The sequence below is a fragment of the Calliphora vicina genome, chromosome 4 (genome assembly GCF_958450345.1).
Source record: "Calliphora vicina chromosome 4, idCalVici1.1, whole genome shotgun sequence".
In the NCBI taxonomy this organism is placed as follows: Eukaryota; Metazoa; Arthropoda; class Insecta; order Diptera; family Calliphoridae; genus Calliphora; species Calliphora vicina.
In genome coordinates, this window is record NC_088783.1 from 117270074 (window position 1) to 117283965 (window position 13892).

Consider the following 13892-nt stretch of genomic DNA (forward strand, 5'->3'; position numbering starts at 1 on the left):
TTGTAAGATAAAATGTATGTATTAAAACAAAACTAGAGGGTTTTACTTATTTATTCATTGAACAATTGTATTCGAATCTAAACGGAATTACTGTTCTTCCCAATATAACAAAAATTGCCTTTGTTGTATTTGTAGCCGAGACGCTCTCACCTGATTACTACGCATTGGTTGAATAGTTTATTTAAATTCATAAAATTTCACATTCCAAACGTATGAAATAAAAGTAACCAAGGGGGGCTTATTGTGTTAAATGACACGTACTGAGGGTTTTCTAAGTAATCCAAGTAATGTTTGAGAATAAAAACAAACTTTACTAGGGGCTAATCGAATTCACTTTCTAATCCACTTGGGCACAAAGCCATTTTCTGTTTTTTTTAACTCTCCAAGTTCAGCTTTAAAATGTTTGACTTTAACTTTCATTAAGCAGTCCTTCATATTGTTACGAAATTGTACTTGAATTCAAATATAACGATTTTAAGGGCTGATTTAAAAGTAGCATAATGCTTTCAAATAACAGTGCTGTAATAGCAAACTGCTTTCAGTTGATTTGATCGTAAGTTGGCAACGCTGTATTCGAATTCGAATATTCAGTTAAAGAACATTGTAGAAAGCATAGAGAACATAGAGCGGAAACTCGAAAAAAACTCAAACAAAAAATTACTCAAAAAAGTTACACATACGAGTGTTGTTTTTGTTTTCACATAGTTTTTTCTACTAATACATTCTCACCACTTAGGTTTCTGACAACTGAGTTAGGTCTTTGACAGGAGAGTTTCCGCTCTATGTCTATTCTCTATGGTAGAAAGTACACCACAGATGGCGTATGTATTAGTAAGATCTAGAATATTCGAATTTTGACAGTTAAAGAACAATCTAGAGTGCAGATGGCAGTGTTATAAATAGTGACAGAGGTTGCAGTCGTGAGTGAGTTTATCAGAGTTAACATCAACTGAGTGCCTTAAAGTTTGCTGTGTTTTTCAATTGAATTCGTGTCCATTATAAAGTGTGTCTTTATTTCTGCGAATTTATAAACATGTATAAGAAAAACACTGAGTGACTATTTAATTCTGTTGTACATTTTAAATAAATAAAGAGTTGTTACAATTTTCAAACTACTAAAAACGCTTTTATTTGCAATCAAAAGTATCCGGTTTATTTAAAGAAAATAAACCAGCGTTTTAAAAAGGTTAAAATGTAACAATATTATTCAATTTCAATAAAACAAACAAACCAATTATGAAAAAACATTCCCCGGGTGTTTTTCTTTCCTTTCCTTTTTTTAACATTAAATTTGAATATCAAAAATTGGAAAATGGAAAAAGTGAACAAACTCCCGGGGAACATTTCTTCATAATTGGCCTGAAATTGAGTGTGAGATATTAATCGACAGCAAAAATTTACTTTTTCAGAATGAATTGGACGCTATAGGATCTCATATGGATTGGTAGCATCCCAAATTCTACAATTTTGTTTGTTGGCGTAACCATTCATCCACAAAATTGGCTTCACGGTCAAATGAGCGAAGCGCACTGAAAGTTGTCCGAACAGAAGACCCAATTCGACAGATGTAGCTTCAATCATATGATCGCTATCAACTTGCAAAGTTCGAAAGGCCCTATTCGAAGACCCTGCAGTTCTAATTAGAAGATCAAATTAGAGGAATAAGACCTAATTCAGTTCAATAAATTTAAATTTACAAAATAACCTAATCACCCAATAATCCTCTCAATGTGATTCATCCAATTTAACTTTCTAATCAAATTATACAGCCCAATTATGAATACAAATTCTCCGCCAGTTTTTCCCCTTTTCTCATTTTTCCTATTCAAATTCAATGGGAAAAAAACTCCCTGGCAACAAACTCCCGCGGAATTTTTTATTCATAATTGGACTGATAGAGAAAATCAAACATTTCTGATTGGACTCACATACAGCCCAATTATGAATAAAAAATTCCGCGGGAGTTTGTTCCCCGGGAGTTTTTTCTCATTGAAATTGAATAGGAAAAATGAGAAAAGGGAAAAAACTCCCGCGGAATTTTTATTCATAATTGGGCTGATAATATTAACCCGTGGTTTCCTTTTGAAATGCTTGATTTTAAACGAAAACATAACAAATACGATTTGTTTGAAATCGTAAACATTCGAATCTATTAAGGAATTGCTTTTATAATCTGTATGGTCCCCTGGGGTTCATTTTGTTTAAGAAGTATATTGTTCAAACTATGATGAAACACATTTTCAGTTTGTTAAAACTCATACAGTTCTGATTCGTCCAACACAATAACCACCCAAGGGGTGTGCTCATAATCATAAATATTCGAAATGAATTATGGGGTATCTCTCTTTATAGTTTGTTTTAATTGCAACTTGTTTTTAAGCTGCAGCTGCCCCAGGTGTTAAATTTTGTTTAAGAAGTTTTAATTTCAAGTTGACCAACATTTTCTGTTTGAAATAAACACAGTAGTTTCTTAAAGTTCGAACATTTTTGGTTCTACATGGCCCCCAGGGGTTCATTTTGTCTACGTTGTTTAATGTTCATACTATGGAGAAACTCCTTTTCAGTTTGTAGTGGATGACCCCTTCAATATGTTTTATTTTAAACGAAATTTGTTTGAAACTCCTTTTCAGTTTGTAGTGGATGCCCCGGGGTCCCCTTCAATATGTTTTATTTCAAAACAAAATTTGTTTGAAATCATAAATATTCGATTTGTATTATGAGGTATCCCTCTTTATAGTATTTCGTTTTATTCGCAACTTGTTTTCCCTAACAGGTCGACTAGCATTTTCTGTTTGAAAATAAATCAGTAGTTTCTAAAAGTTTGAATATTTTTGGTTTAAAATAGCGCTGAATTTAAATTCATAATCATGCATATTCGAATCGTTTTACGGAGTAGCTCCTCTTTCAGTTTAGTACAATTGATGCTGTACCCCTGGGGTCCATTTTGTTAAATTGTTTCCTTTGAATATTATTATGGAGTAGCTTCTTCTGTCAGTCCAGTACAATTGGGATTCTTTTTGTTCATTTGTTTCCTTTGAATCGATTTAAGCGGTGGTCACCTGGGGGGCGAATCATTGAATGATGTAACGGAGTAGCTCACTTTTTCCTTAGATTTAATTCGAATCGATTTAAGCGGTGGTCACCCGGGGGCTTCGAATCCTTATTCGAAACTTCGAAACGAAGTAGCTAACCTTCCAGTTCTGTGCTATAACAACTGTATCCCTCTGGGTTTCATTTTGTTGAATTGTTTCCATTTAATCGACATTGGAACCCCTGGGGCGAAACATCCATATTCGAATCATATAACGGAGTTCATAAATTGTAGCTGTTACACCCTGGGGTTCATTTTGTTTAATTGTTTCTTTTGAATCCTTATTCTCTTTCAATCCAGTACAATTGGAATTCTTTTTGTTCATTTGTTTCCTTTGAATCGATTTAAGCGGTGGTCACCTGGGGGCTTCCTTTTTCGAAACTTATTACGAAGTAGCTACCCTTCCAGTTCTGTGCTATAGCAACTGTATCCCTCTATGGTTCATTTTGTTCAATTGTTTCCATTTAATCAAGATTGGAACCCCTGGGGCGAATCATCCATATTCGAATAATAGAAAAGAGTTCATAAATTGTAGCTGTTACCCCCTGGGGTTCATTTTGTATCCCTCTGGGTTTCATTTTGTTGAATTGTTTCCATTTAATCGACATTGGAACCCCTGGGGCGAATCATCCATATTCGAATAATATAACGGAGTTCATAAATTGTAGCTGTTACCCCCTGGGGTTCATTTTGTTTAATTGTTTGTTTTGAATCCATATTCGAGTGTTATTAAAGAGTAGCTTCCTCTTTTGTTCAGTACAATTGATGCTGTATCCCTCTGGGTTTCATTTTGTTAAATTGTTTGGCTGCTGTAACCCCCTGTTGTTCATTTTGTTAAATTGTTACCTTCGAATCGATTTAAGCATTGGATTCCTGGATGAATTCATAAATATTCGTATCATTTAAGGAGTTAGCTTTCCATTTACTTCGTAAATTGTTGCTGTAACACCCTGGGGTTTATTTTGTGCAATTGTTTCCTCTGAATCTCTTTTAGTTGAGAACAATGGATGCTGTAACCCTCTATAGTTCATTTTATTAAATTTTTTGCTTCGAATCAATTTAAGCAGATGACACCCGGGAGACCGTTAGTTCGAATTAAGAAATTGTCGTTATAAAATCAACTTGTCCTTTAATTCCGCTGTGAATGGCGCAGAAACCCCTCTGGAGTTATCCAAGTTAAAACGTTCCCAGGGCATAACTTTGTTAAAGGAAACATATTCGAGAGCATTTGAACATTTCTAAATCACTAGAACTAGAGAGAATGTTTTTGCTAAACGAAACGTATACGTTTTACTTTATGTTTGATCTGCTTAAAACGATTTAAAAGTGTGTGATTTTGCTCTAACTTTCCTAAAATTTTCTTTAAATTACAGGCATTCCAATTTATTTGAAGAATTGATTCAAGCTATATTTGATTTTAAACACATTATTGTGTAAGTCCCCCAGGGGTTCACTTTGTAAAAAAGCCTACAGAACTTATTTTTGTTCTTTCAGTTTCTCAAAACTCGAACCGTTTTCAAAACTATATCCCAGGGGGTTGATGTAAGTGAAGTCTGCATAGTAACCCAAACTTTTCACTTTAAATTAATTTAAATGCCTTCTCTCTAACTTAATGAAGTTTGTTTGTATAAAAACTTTAAACAATATTAAACCAATAAGGTATTTACGTACATTACTTTGTTGTTATCCTAAAAAAATATTCCATAACATTTTGACTGGTCTGTATTATATCACAATTAATACAAATATTTATTTAAAAAAAAAACTAAACATTAAATTAAAAACAGCTTAAAGTGGATATAAATATGTATTTAAAATATTAAATATTTAAACAGATGCTAGAGAAAACATAATGTTCAACATTTTTAGCTAAATCTTTAATTTTTCTATGGAATGACCCATACTTAGGATCCTTTTTAACAGTTTTCATTAATAAACTGCAGCCTAAATAAATTTTTATTCTGATTATTTAAAACTACAACCAAATTCATTGTATTTTTATACTCAATTAAATCGTAATACTGTTCTTCCCAATATAACAAAATTTTATACTCAATTAAATCGTTTAGTTTGCTGTCACTTTGACAGCTTAAAGTCTCTTAAAAGCCACTCTCCAATACCTTTACTATTAACCACCTTTTTTTTAATTTGTTGCCAAACCAGAAAAAACAAATAAATTTATAATTAAATATTTAACAAATTTAAACAATATCGAATTATAAACTAAATAAATAATAAATTTACTTGAGAGAGAGCAGTCAAGTACAACAAAAGTATAAATATTTGTGCATATCCAAAAGAAAATTTAGTTTCTCTTTAAACTTCCACCCATTAAGAGGTAAATTATATAATAATAAAACAATAAAAAATAATATTAATAATAACAAATAATTCATTATTACAAAAAATGTCAATTATGTGCTTCAGGCAAGCACAAAGTGTTTACAGTGAATTCAACACAAGAAAACAATTGTTATAAAAAAAAAAACATACGCGGCAAGTAAGGCATGACAGCTAGACATTTAAACAAATGGAAATATGAATAAAGTAATATATAACAAAAAAATACAGGGGTAACTTGTAAAGCGAGTTATAAGCTTGATAAATTTTAAGAAAATCATTTAAATGGCCTACAATTTTTCAAAAGAGGGACCATTTCCAATCGAATTTAAAAGCAGTTTTTCTTAAAGAAAATATCAAGTATAAGAGTTTTTTATTTAGAATTTATATAGAAAGTAATGAGTATAATAGTTTTTCCTTAAAATATATTGAGTATAACAGTTTTTTTATAAAAAATATTGTGCATAACAGTTTTTTTCTATAGAAAATATCGAGTATAACAGTTTTTTCTATAAAAAATATTGTTTATAACAGTTTTTTCTATGGAAAATATCGAGTGCAAAAGTTTTTCTATATAAAATATAGAGAATAACTGCATTTCTATAGAAAATATTGTGTACAACAGTTGTTTTCTATAGAAAATATTGAGTACAATAGTTTTTCTATAGAAAATATCGAGTATAACAGTTTTTCTATAAAAAATATCCAGTGAAACAGTTGTTTTCTATAGAAAATATAGAGTATAACAGTTTTTTCTATAGAAAATATCAAGTATAACAGTTTTTTATAAAAAATATTTTGTATAACAGGTTTTTTCTATAGAAAATATCGAGTATAACAGTTTTTTCTATAAAAAATATTGTTTATAACAGTTTTTTCTATTGAAAATATCGAGTGCAAAAGTTTTTCTATATAAAATATAGAGAATAACTGCTTTTCTATAGAACATATTGTGTACAACAGTTGTTTTCTATAGAAAATATCGAGTACAATAGTTTTTCTATAGAAAATATAGAGTATAACAGTTTTTTCTATAGAAAATATAGAGTATAAAAGTTTTCTCTATTGGAAATATCGCGTATAACAGTTTTTTCTTTAGAAAATATCGAGTATAACAGTTTTCTCTATAGGAAATATCGCGTATAACAGTTTTTTCTATAAAAAAAATCGAGTATAACAGTTTTTTCTTTAGAAAATATCGATTATAACAGTTTTTTCTATAGAAGATATCGATTATAACAGTTTTTCTATAATAAGTATCGAGTATAACAGTTTGTTTCTATAAAAATATCGATTTTAACCGTTTTTTCTATAAAAATATCGAGTATAACAGTATTTTCTATATAAAATATCAAGTATAACAACTTTTTCTTTAAAATATATTGAGTATAACCGATTTTTCTATAGAAAATATCGAGTATAACAGATTTTTTCTATAGAAAATGTCAAGTATAACAGTTTTTTCTATAAAAATATCGAGTACAACAGTTTTTTCAATAGAAAATATAGAGTATAACAGTTTTTTCTATAGAAAATATAGAGTATAACAGCTTTTTATATAAAAATATCGATTTTAACCGTTTTCTCTATAGAAATTATAGAGTATAGCAGTTTTTTCTATAGAAAATATCGAGTATAACAGATTTTTTCTCTAGAAAATGTCTAGTATAATAGTTTTTCTATAGAAAATATAGATTATAACAGATTTTTTCTATATAAAATGTCAAGTATAACAGTTTTTTCTATAGAAAATATCGAGTATAACAGTTTTTTCTATAGAAAATATCGAGTATAGCCTTTTCTTCTATATTAAATATTTTGTATAACAGTTTTCTCTATAGAAAATACAGAGTATAACAGTTTTTCCTATAAAAAAATAGAGTATAACAGTTTTTTCTTTAGAAAATATCGAGTATAAAAGTTTTTTCTATAGAAAATATCGATTATAACAGTTTTTTTCTATAAAAATGTCGATTTTAATCGTTTTTTCTATAAAAATATCGAGTATAACAGTATTTTCTATACAAAATGTCAAGTATTACAACTTTTTCTTTTAAATATATCGAGTATAACCGATTTTTCTATAGAAAATATAGAGTATAACAGATTTGTTCTATAGAAAATGTCAAGTATAACAGTTTTCTCTATAGAAAATATAGAGTATAACAGTTTTTTCTATAAAAAATATCGAGTATAACAGTTTTTTTCTATAGAAAATATCGTGTATAACAGTTTTTTCTATAGAAAATAGCGAGTATAATAGTTTTTGCGTTAGAATATATTAAGTATAGCAGTTTTTTCTATAGAAAATATCGAGTATAACAGATTTTTTCTATAAAAAATAGCGAGTATAACAGTTTTTCTATAGAAAATAGCGAGTATAACAAATTTTTTCGATAGAAAATGTCTAGTATAATAGTTTTTCTATAGAAAATATCGAGTGAAACAGTTATTTTCTATAGAAAATATCGAGTATAACAGTTTTTTCTATAGGAAATATCGAGTATAGCCTTTTCTTCTATATAAAACATTGTGTATAACAGTTTTCTCTATAGAAAATACCGAGTATAACAGTTTTTTTCTATACAAAATAGCGAGTATAACAGTTTTTCTTTAGAAAATATCGAGTATAACAGTTTTTTTTATAGAAAGTATCGATTATAACAGTTTTTTCTATAAAAAGTATCGAGTATAACAGTTTTTTCTATAGAAAATATCGAGTATAACAGTTTTTTCTTTAGAAAATATCAAGTATAACCGATTTTTCTATAGAAAATATTGAGTATAACAGATTTTTTCTATAGAAAATGTCAAGTATGACAGTTTTCTCTATAGAAAATATCGATTATAAAAGTTTTTTCTATAAAAAGTATTGAGTATAACAGTTTTTTTCTATAAAAATATCGGTTTTAACCGTTTTTCTATAAAAATATCGAGTATAACAGTTTTTTCTATATAAAATATCAAGTATAACAACTTTTCCCTTAAAATATATCGATTATAACCGATTTTTCTATAAAAAATATCGAGTATAACAGTTTTTTTCTTTAGAAAATATCGAGTACAACAGTTTTTTCTATAGAAAATATCGCGTATAACAGTTTTTTCTTTAAAAAATTTTTCTATAGAAAATGTCAAGTATGACAGTTTTCTCTATAGAAAATATCGCGTATAACAGTTTTTTCTATAAAAAAATCGAGTATAACAGTTTTTCTTTAGAAAATATCGGTTATAACAGTTTTTTCTATAGAAAATATCGATTAAAACAGTTTTTCTATAAAAAGTATCGAGTATAACAGTTTGTTTCTATAAAAATATCGATTTTAACCGTTTTTTCTATAAAAATATCGAGTATAACAGTATTTTCTATATAAAATATCAAGTATAAAAACTTTTTCTTTAAAATATATTGAGTATAAACGATTTTTCTATAGAAAATATCGAGTATAACAGATTTTTTCTATAAAAAATGTCAAGTATAACAGTTTTTTCTATAGAAAATAGCGAGTATAACTGTTTTTGCTTTAGAATATATTAAGTATAACAGTTTTTTCCTATAGAAAATATTGAGTACAACAATTTTTTCTTTAGAATATATCGAGTATAACAGTTTTTTATAGAAAATATCGAGTATAATTGTTTTTTGTATGAAAAATATCGAGTATAACAGTTTTTTCCTATAAAAAATATCGAGTGTAACAGTTTTCTCTATAGGAAATATCGCGTATAACAGTTTTTTCTATAAAAAAATCGAGTATAACAGTTTTTTCTTTAGAAAATATCGATTATAACAGTTTTTTCTATAGAAAATATCGATTAAAACAGTTTTTCTATAAAAAGTATCGAGTATAACAGTTTGTTTCTATAAAAATATCGATTTTAACCGTTTTTTCTATAAAAATATCGAGTATAACAGTATTTTCTATATAAAATATCAAGTATAAAAACTTTTTCTTTAAAATATATTGAGTATAACCGATTTTTCTATAGAAAATATCGAGTATAACAGATTTTTTCTATAGAAAATGTCGAGTATAACAGTTTTTTCTATACAAAATAGCGAGTATAACAGTTTTTCTTTAGAAAATATCGAGTATAACAGTTTTTTTTATAGAAAGTATCGATTATAACAGTTTTTTCTATAAAAAGTATCGAGTATAACAGTTTTTTCTATAGAAAATATCGAGTATAACAGTTTTTTCTTTAGAAAATATCGAGTATAACCGATTTTTCTATAGAAAATATTGAGTATAACTGATTTTTTCTATAGAAAATGTCAAGTATGACAGTTTTCTCTATAGAAAATATCGATTATAAAAGTTTTTTCTATAAAAAGTATCGAGTATAACAGTTTTTTTCTATAAAAATATCGATTTTAACTTTTTCTATAAAAATATCGATTTTAACCGTTTTTATATAAAAATATCGAGTATAACAGTTTTTTCTATATAAAATATCAAGTATAACAACTTTTCCCTTAAAATATATCGATTATAACCGATTTTTCTATAGAAAATATCAAGTATAACAGATTTTTTCTATAGAAAATGTCAAGTATAACAGTTTTCTCTATAGAAAATATAGAGTATAACAGTTTTTTCTATAAAAAATATCGAGTATAACAGTTTTCTCTATACAAAATACCGAGTATAACAGTTTTTTCTATACAAAATAGCGAGTATAACAGTTTTTCTTTAGAAAATATCGAGTATAACAGTTTTTTTTTATAGAAAGTATCGATTATAACATTTTTTTCTATAAAAAGTATCGAGTATAACAGTTTTTCTATAGAAAATATCGCGTATAACAGTTTTTTCTTTAAAAAATATGGAGTATAACAGATTTTTTCTATAGAAAATAGCGAGTATAAAAGTTTTTCTATAGAAAATATCGAGTATAACAGATTTTTTCTATAGAAAATATCGAGTATAACAGATTTTTTCTATAGAAAATGTTAAGTATAACAGTTTTCTCTATAGAAAATGTAGAGTATAACAGTTTTTTCCTTTAAAAAATTTCGAGTGTAACAGTTTTTCTATAGAAAAAATCGAGTAATATTTTTTTCTATAAAAAATATCAAGTATAACAGTTTTTTTTATATGGAAAACATCGATTATAAAAGTTTTTATTATAGAAATTTCGAATATAACAATTTCTTCTATAGAAAATATTGTCTATGACAGTTTTCTCTATAGAAAATATAGAGTATAAATGTTTTTTCTATAATAAATATTGTGTATAACAGTTTTTCTAAAGAAAATATAGTGTACAAATGTTTTTTTCATTAGAATATATCGAGTATAACAGTTTTTTCTATAAAAAATATGGAGTATAAGAGTTTTTCTATAGAAAATATCAATTTCAGACACATTTTGCTAAATTATAAACATTATTATTATTATGACCCAGTTTTTCGAGGTTATACTGTCTTTAAATCACACAAACTCTTGTAAATTTAATGACTTTATAATGGATTACACTTATTTGCACTTTGCGAGAGAACCTTATGAACAATAAAACAGCAAAACAAATATTTATTTAAATTAATTTAAAAATGAAACAAATTATTGCTCTAATAAAAGCACAGTGGGTACAATAGGGAAATAAAATATAAAGCAAAACTCAGGCCTTTTTATAAAACTACAACACATCTGTTTAAACATTAATCTGAAAGCTTATAAATTTTGCTCCACCAAATTTAGCGATCTACAGATCAAACACGATCAAATTGGAAGACCCTTTATTAATATGGATTTCTTATATATTTTTTAGGTTTCAAAACGTTTTGATTTATAAAATTAGACCCTTAATTTGCATTAAATCGTAACTTTTATTTATATTTCCTCAATATTATAGTTTGGATTTTTCAATAAATTTTTATTTTCACTATTACAATTTGAAACGGTGTTTTAAATTAGTACGGTAGTTTAGTTTCGAGATCATATTATAGAGTTTGGCTAATTTTGGAATGTTGAATTAAAGTTAACATCATTTGACTTAGACTGATGCATCTTTGAGTCTTCTCGCCCCCGCGTTTTAAAAAGTAGTTTTAAAGTTTATAGATTTATACAAATAATAATTGCTTAGCATTGAATAACAATAATTTAAGATTTAATCACAAATTAAAAAATATTTCTATTCAATTCACTTGCCAGCAGTTTAGAAACCGCTGTCTTATTTACCGTTATTTCATTAACACTGTCTTTTCTCTAACAGTTTTAAGATCACTGGTTTTAAATGTTCACAGTAGTTCGCCAACTAATATGAAATGTTTACATTAAAAAATATAGTTAAACATGTTTTATAAATAATTTTAAGTGCATTTAGAAACTATATAGTAAATTATCTATAATTTGGGAGACAATTTATAAAATCACAACCATTTAAGGTAAAAGTTAGTGTAATACAAACAAGTGCAAGCTAAATGTCTAAGCAGTTTTCAAACACTCTACTGTTGGAGAAGGGAATGTTAGATTTTGCAATAATAGAGGTGTGAAATTTTATATTTTTATTAAAAGTTTGAGTTTACTGAGTACTTCAGTTCTAGTTCTGTTCTAGTTCTGTTCTAGTTCTGTTCTACTTCTGTTCTAGTTCTGTTCTAGTTCTGTTCTAGTTCTGTTCTACTTCTGTTCTAGTTCTGTTCTAGTTCTGTTCTAGTTCTGTTCTAGTTCTGTTCTAGTTCTGTTCTAGTTCTGTTCTAGTTCTGTTCTAGTTCTGTTCTAGTTCTGTTCTAGTTCTGTTCTAGTTCTGTTCTAGTTCTGTTCTAGTTCTGTTCTAGTTCTGTTCTAGTTCTGTTCTAGTTCTGTTCTAGTTCTGTTCTAGTTCTGTTCTAGTTCTGTTCTAGTTCTGTTCTAGTTCTGTTCTAGTTCTGTTCTAGTTCTGTTCTAGTTCTGTTCTAGTTCTGTTCTAGTTCTGTTCTAGTTCTGTTCTAGTTCAGTTTAATGCATCCAAAATTCGTTTAATTCCTATTGTTTATATTTATTTACAACCAAAATTATCACATTTATATTGATTTTTCCACCGGCACCCAAACGTTTTGTTTTATCTGCAATAAAACTTATTTTCGATTAGATTTAACAACGTCATTTAGTTTATTTTAGGAAATCAACGCAAAAATATTAATAAAATTAAACAAATTGTTGTTAAAGCCATTCAAGTGGTCTCTTAAATTTCAATTTAAGGGAAACCTACTTTAAAAGCCACCATATTGATTTGCACACCATTTTTTTCTTTATACATTTTTCAGTAACGAATTTATTTTGATACATTTCTGTTTTAGTTTATTGCAAGTAATACGTGAGATAAAACCTTTTTTTTATACGAGTTTTGTTTGGTTTGCAATATAAAATAATTTAATTTCAACAGAGTTACAAGAGCATTAAACGAGATTTAAGAGTTCAGTTTACATTGGCTGGAGTTGAAGAACAGTTAAATGGTACGTAAGCACGGTAATTTGTTTTTGGTGTAAAAGATAATTAAAATAATTGTTTAAGTGTTTTATTAAATATGAAGTAAGCACGTGCTTAATTACTTTAAAGTGTTCTAGATTTAAATCAATAAAATTTGAAAAACGATCTTGATTCAATAGATTTAAAAAAAAGGTTAATCAGTGCAAGTGTTAGCTGTCAATCTTTGTTTAAATCATTCAATTATCATTTATTTTTAAAAAGATTATAGCATGCCTTTGAAACGTGAAGAAAATTGCTTTATTAAGCTAAAAAATTTATTGATTTGAACTTCATAAATAGGTCAGTGTGTAAATAATTATATCTGGAAGTGTTTAATGCAAGGTTGGTTACCAATTTTCGGTACTGTACGAAATGTTAGCAGTGCTTTATTAAGTTTGTTTTCATGAAGCAGAAGTAACTAAAACAGAACTAGAACAAAACTAGAACAGAACTAGAACAGAACTAGAACAGAACTAGAACTAGAACAGAACTAGAACAGAACTAGAACAGAACTAGAACAGAACTAGAACAGAACTAGAACAGAACTAGAACAGAACTAGAACAGAACTAGAACAGAACTAGAACAGAACTAGAACAGAACTAGAACAGAACTAGAACAGAACTAGAACAGAACTAGAACAGAACTAGAACAGAACTAGAACAGAACTAGAACAGAACTAATTTTTATTTTCGAATTTTTTTAAAATTTTTTTTTTGTTAAATTTGAAATTTTTTTTTTGAAAATTTTTCTTTTTTAATATTTAGCAAAAAAAAACTTTGTGAAAAAAAATTCGGGTTAAACAATATTTTTTCCGATTTTGACCCATTGTAGGTCCAACTTACTAAGGTCATTAGATATCCATATTGTTTATATTAATGACTTAGTAATCCACATATAGGTCAAAAATCGAGGTTGTCCTAGTTTTTATATCTCAGCCATTTGTGGACCGATTCTCGATTTTTAAATAGCAACCGAGCCGGAAGATTTCCGGAGATATTGATGTATGAATCGT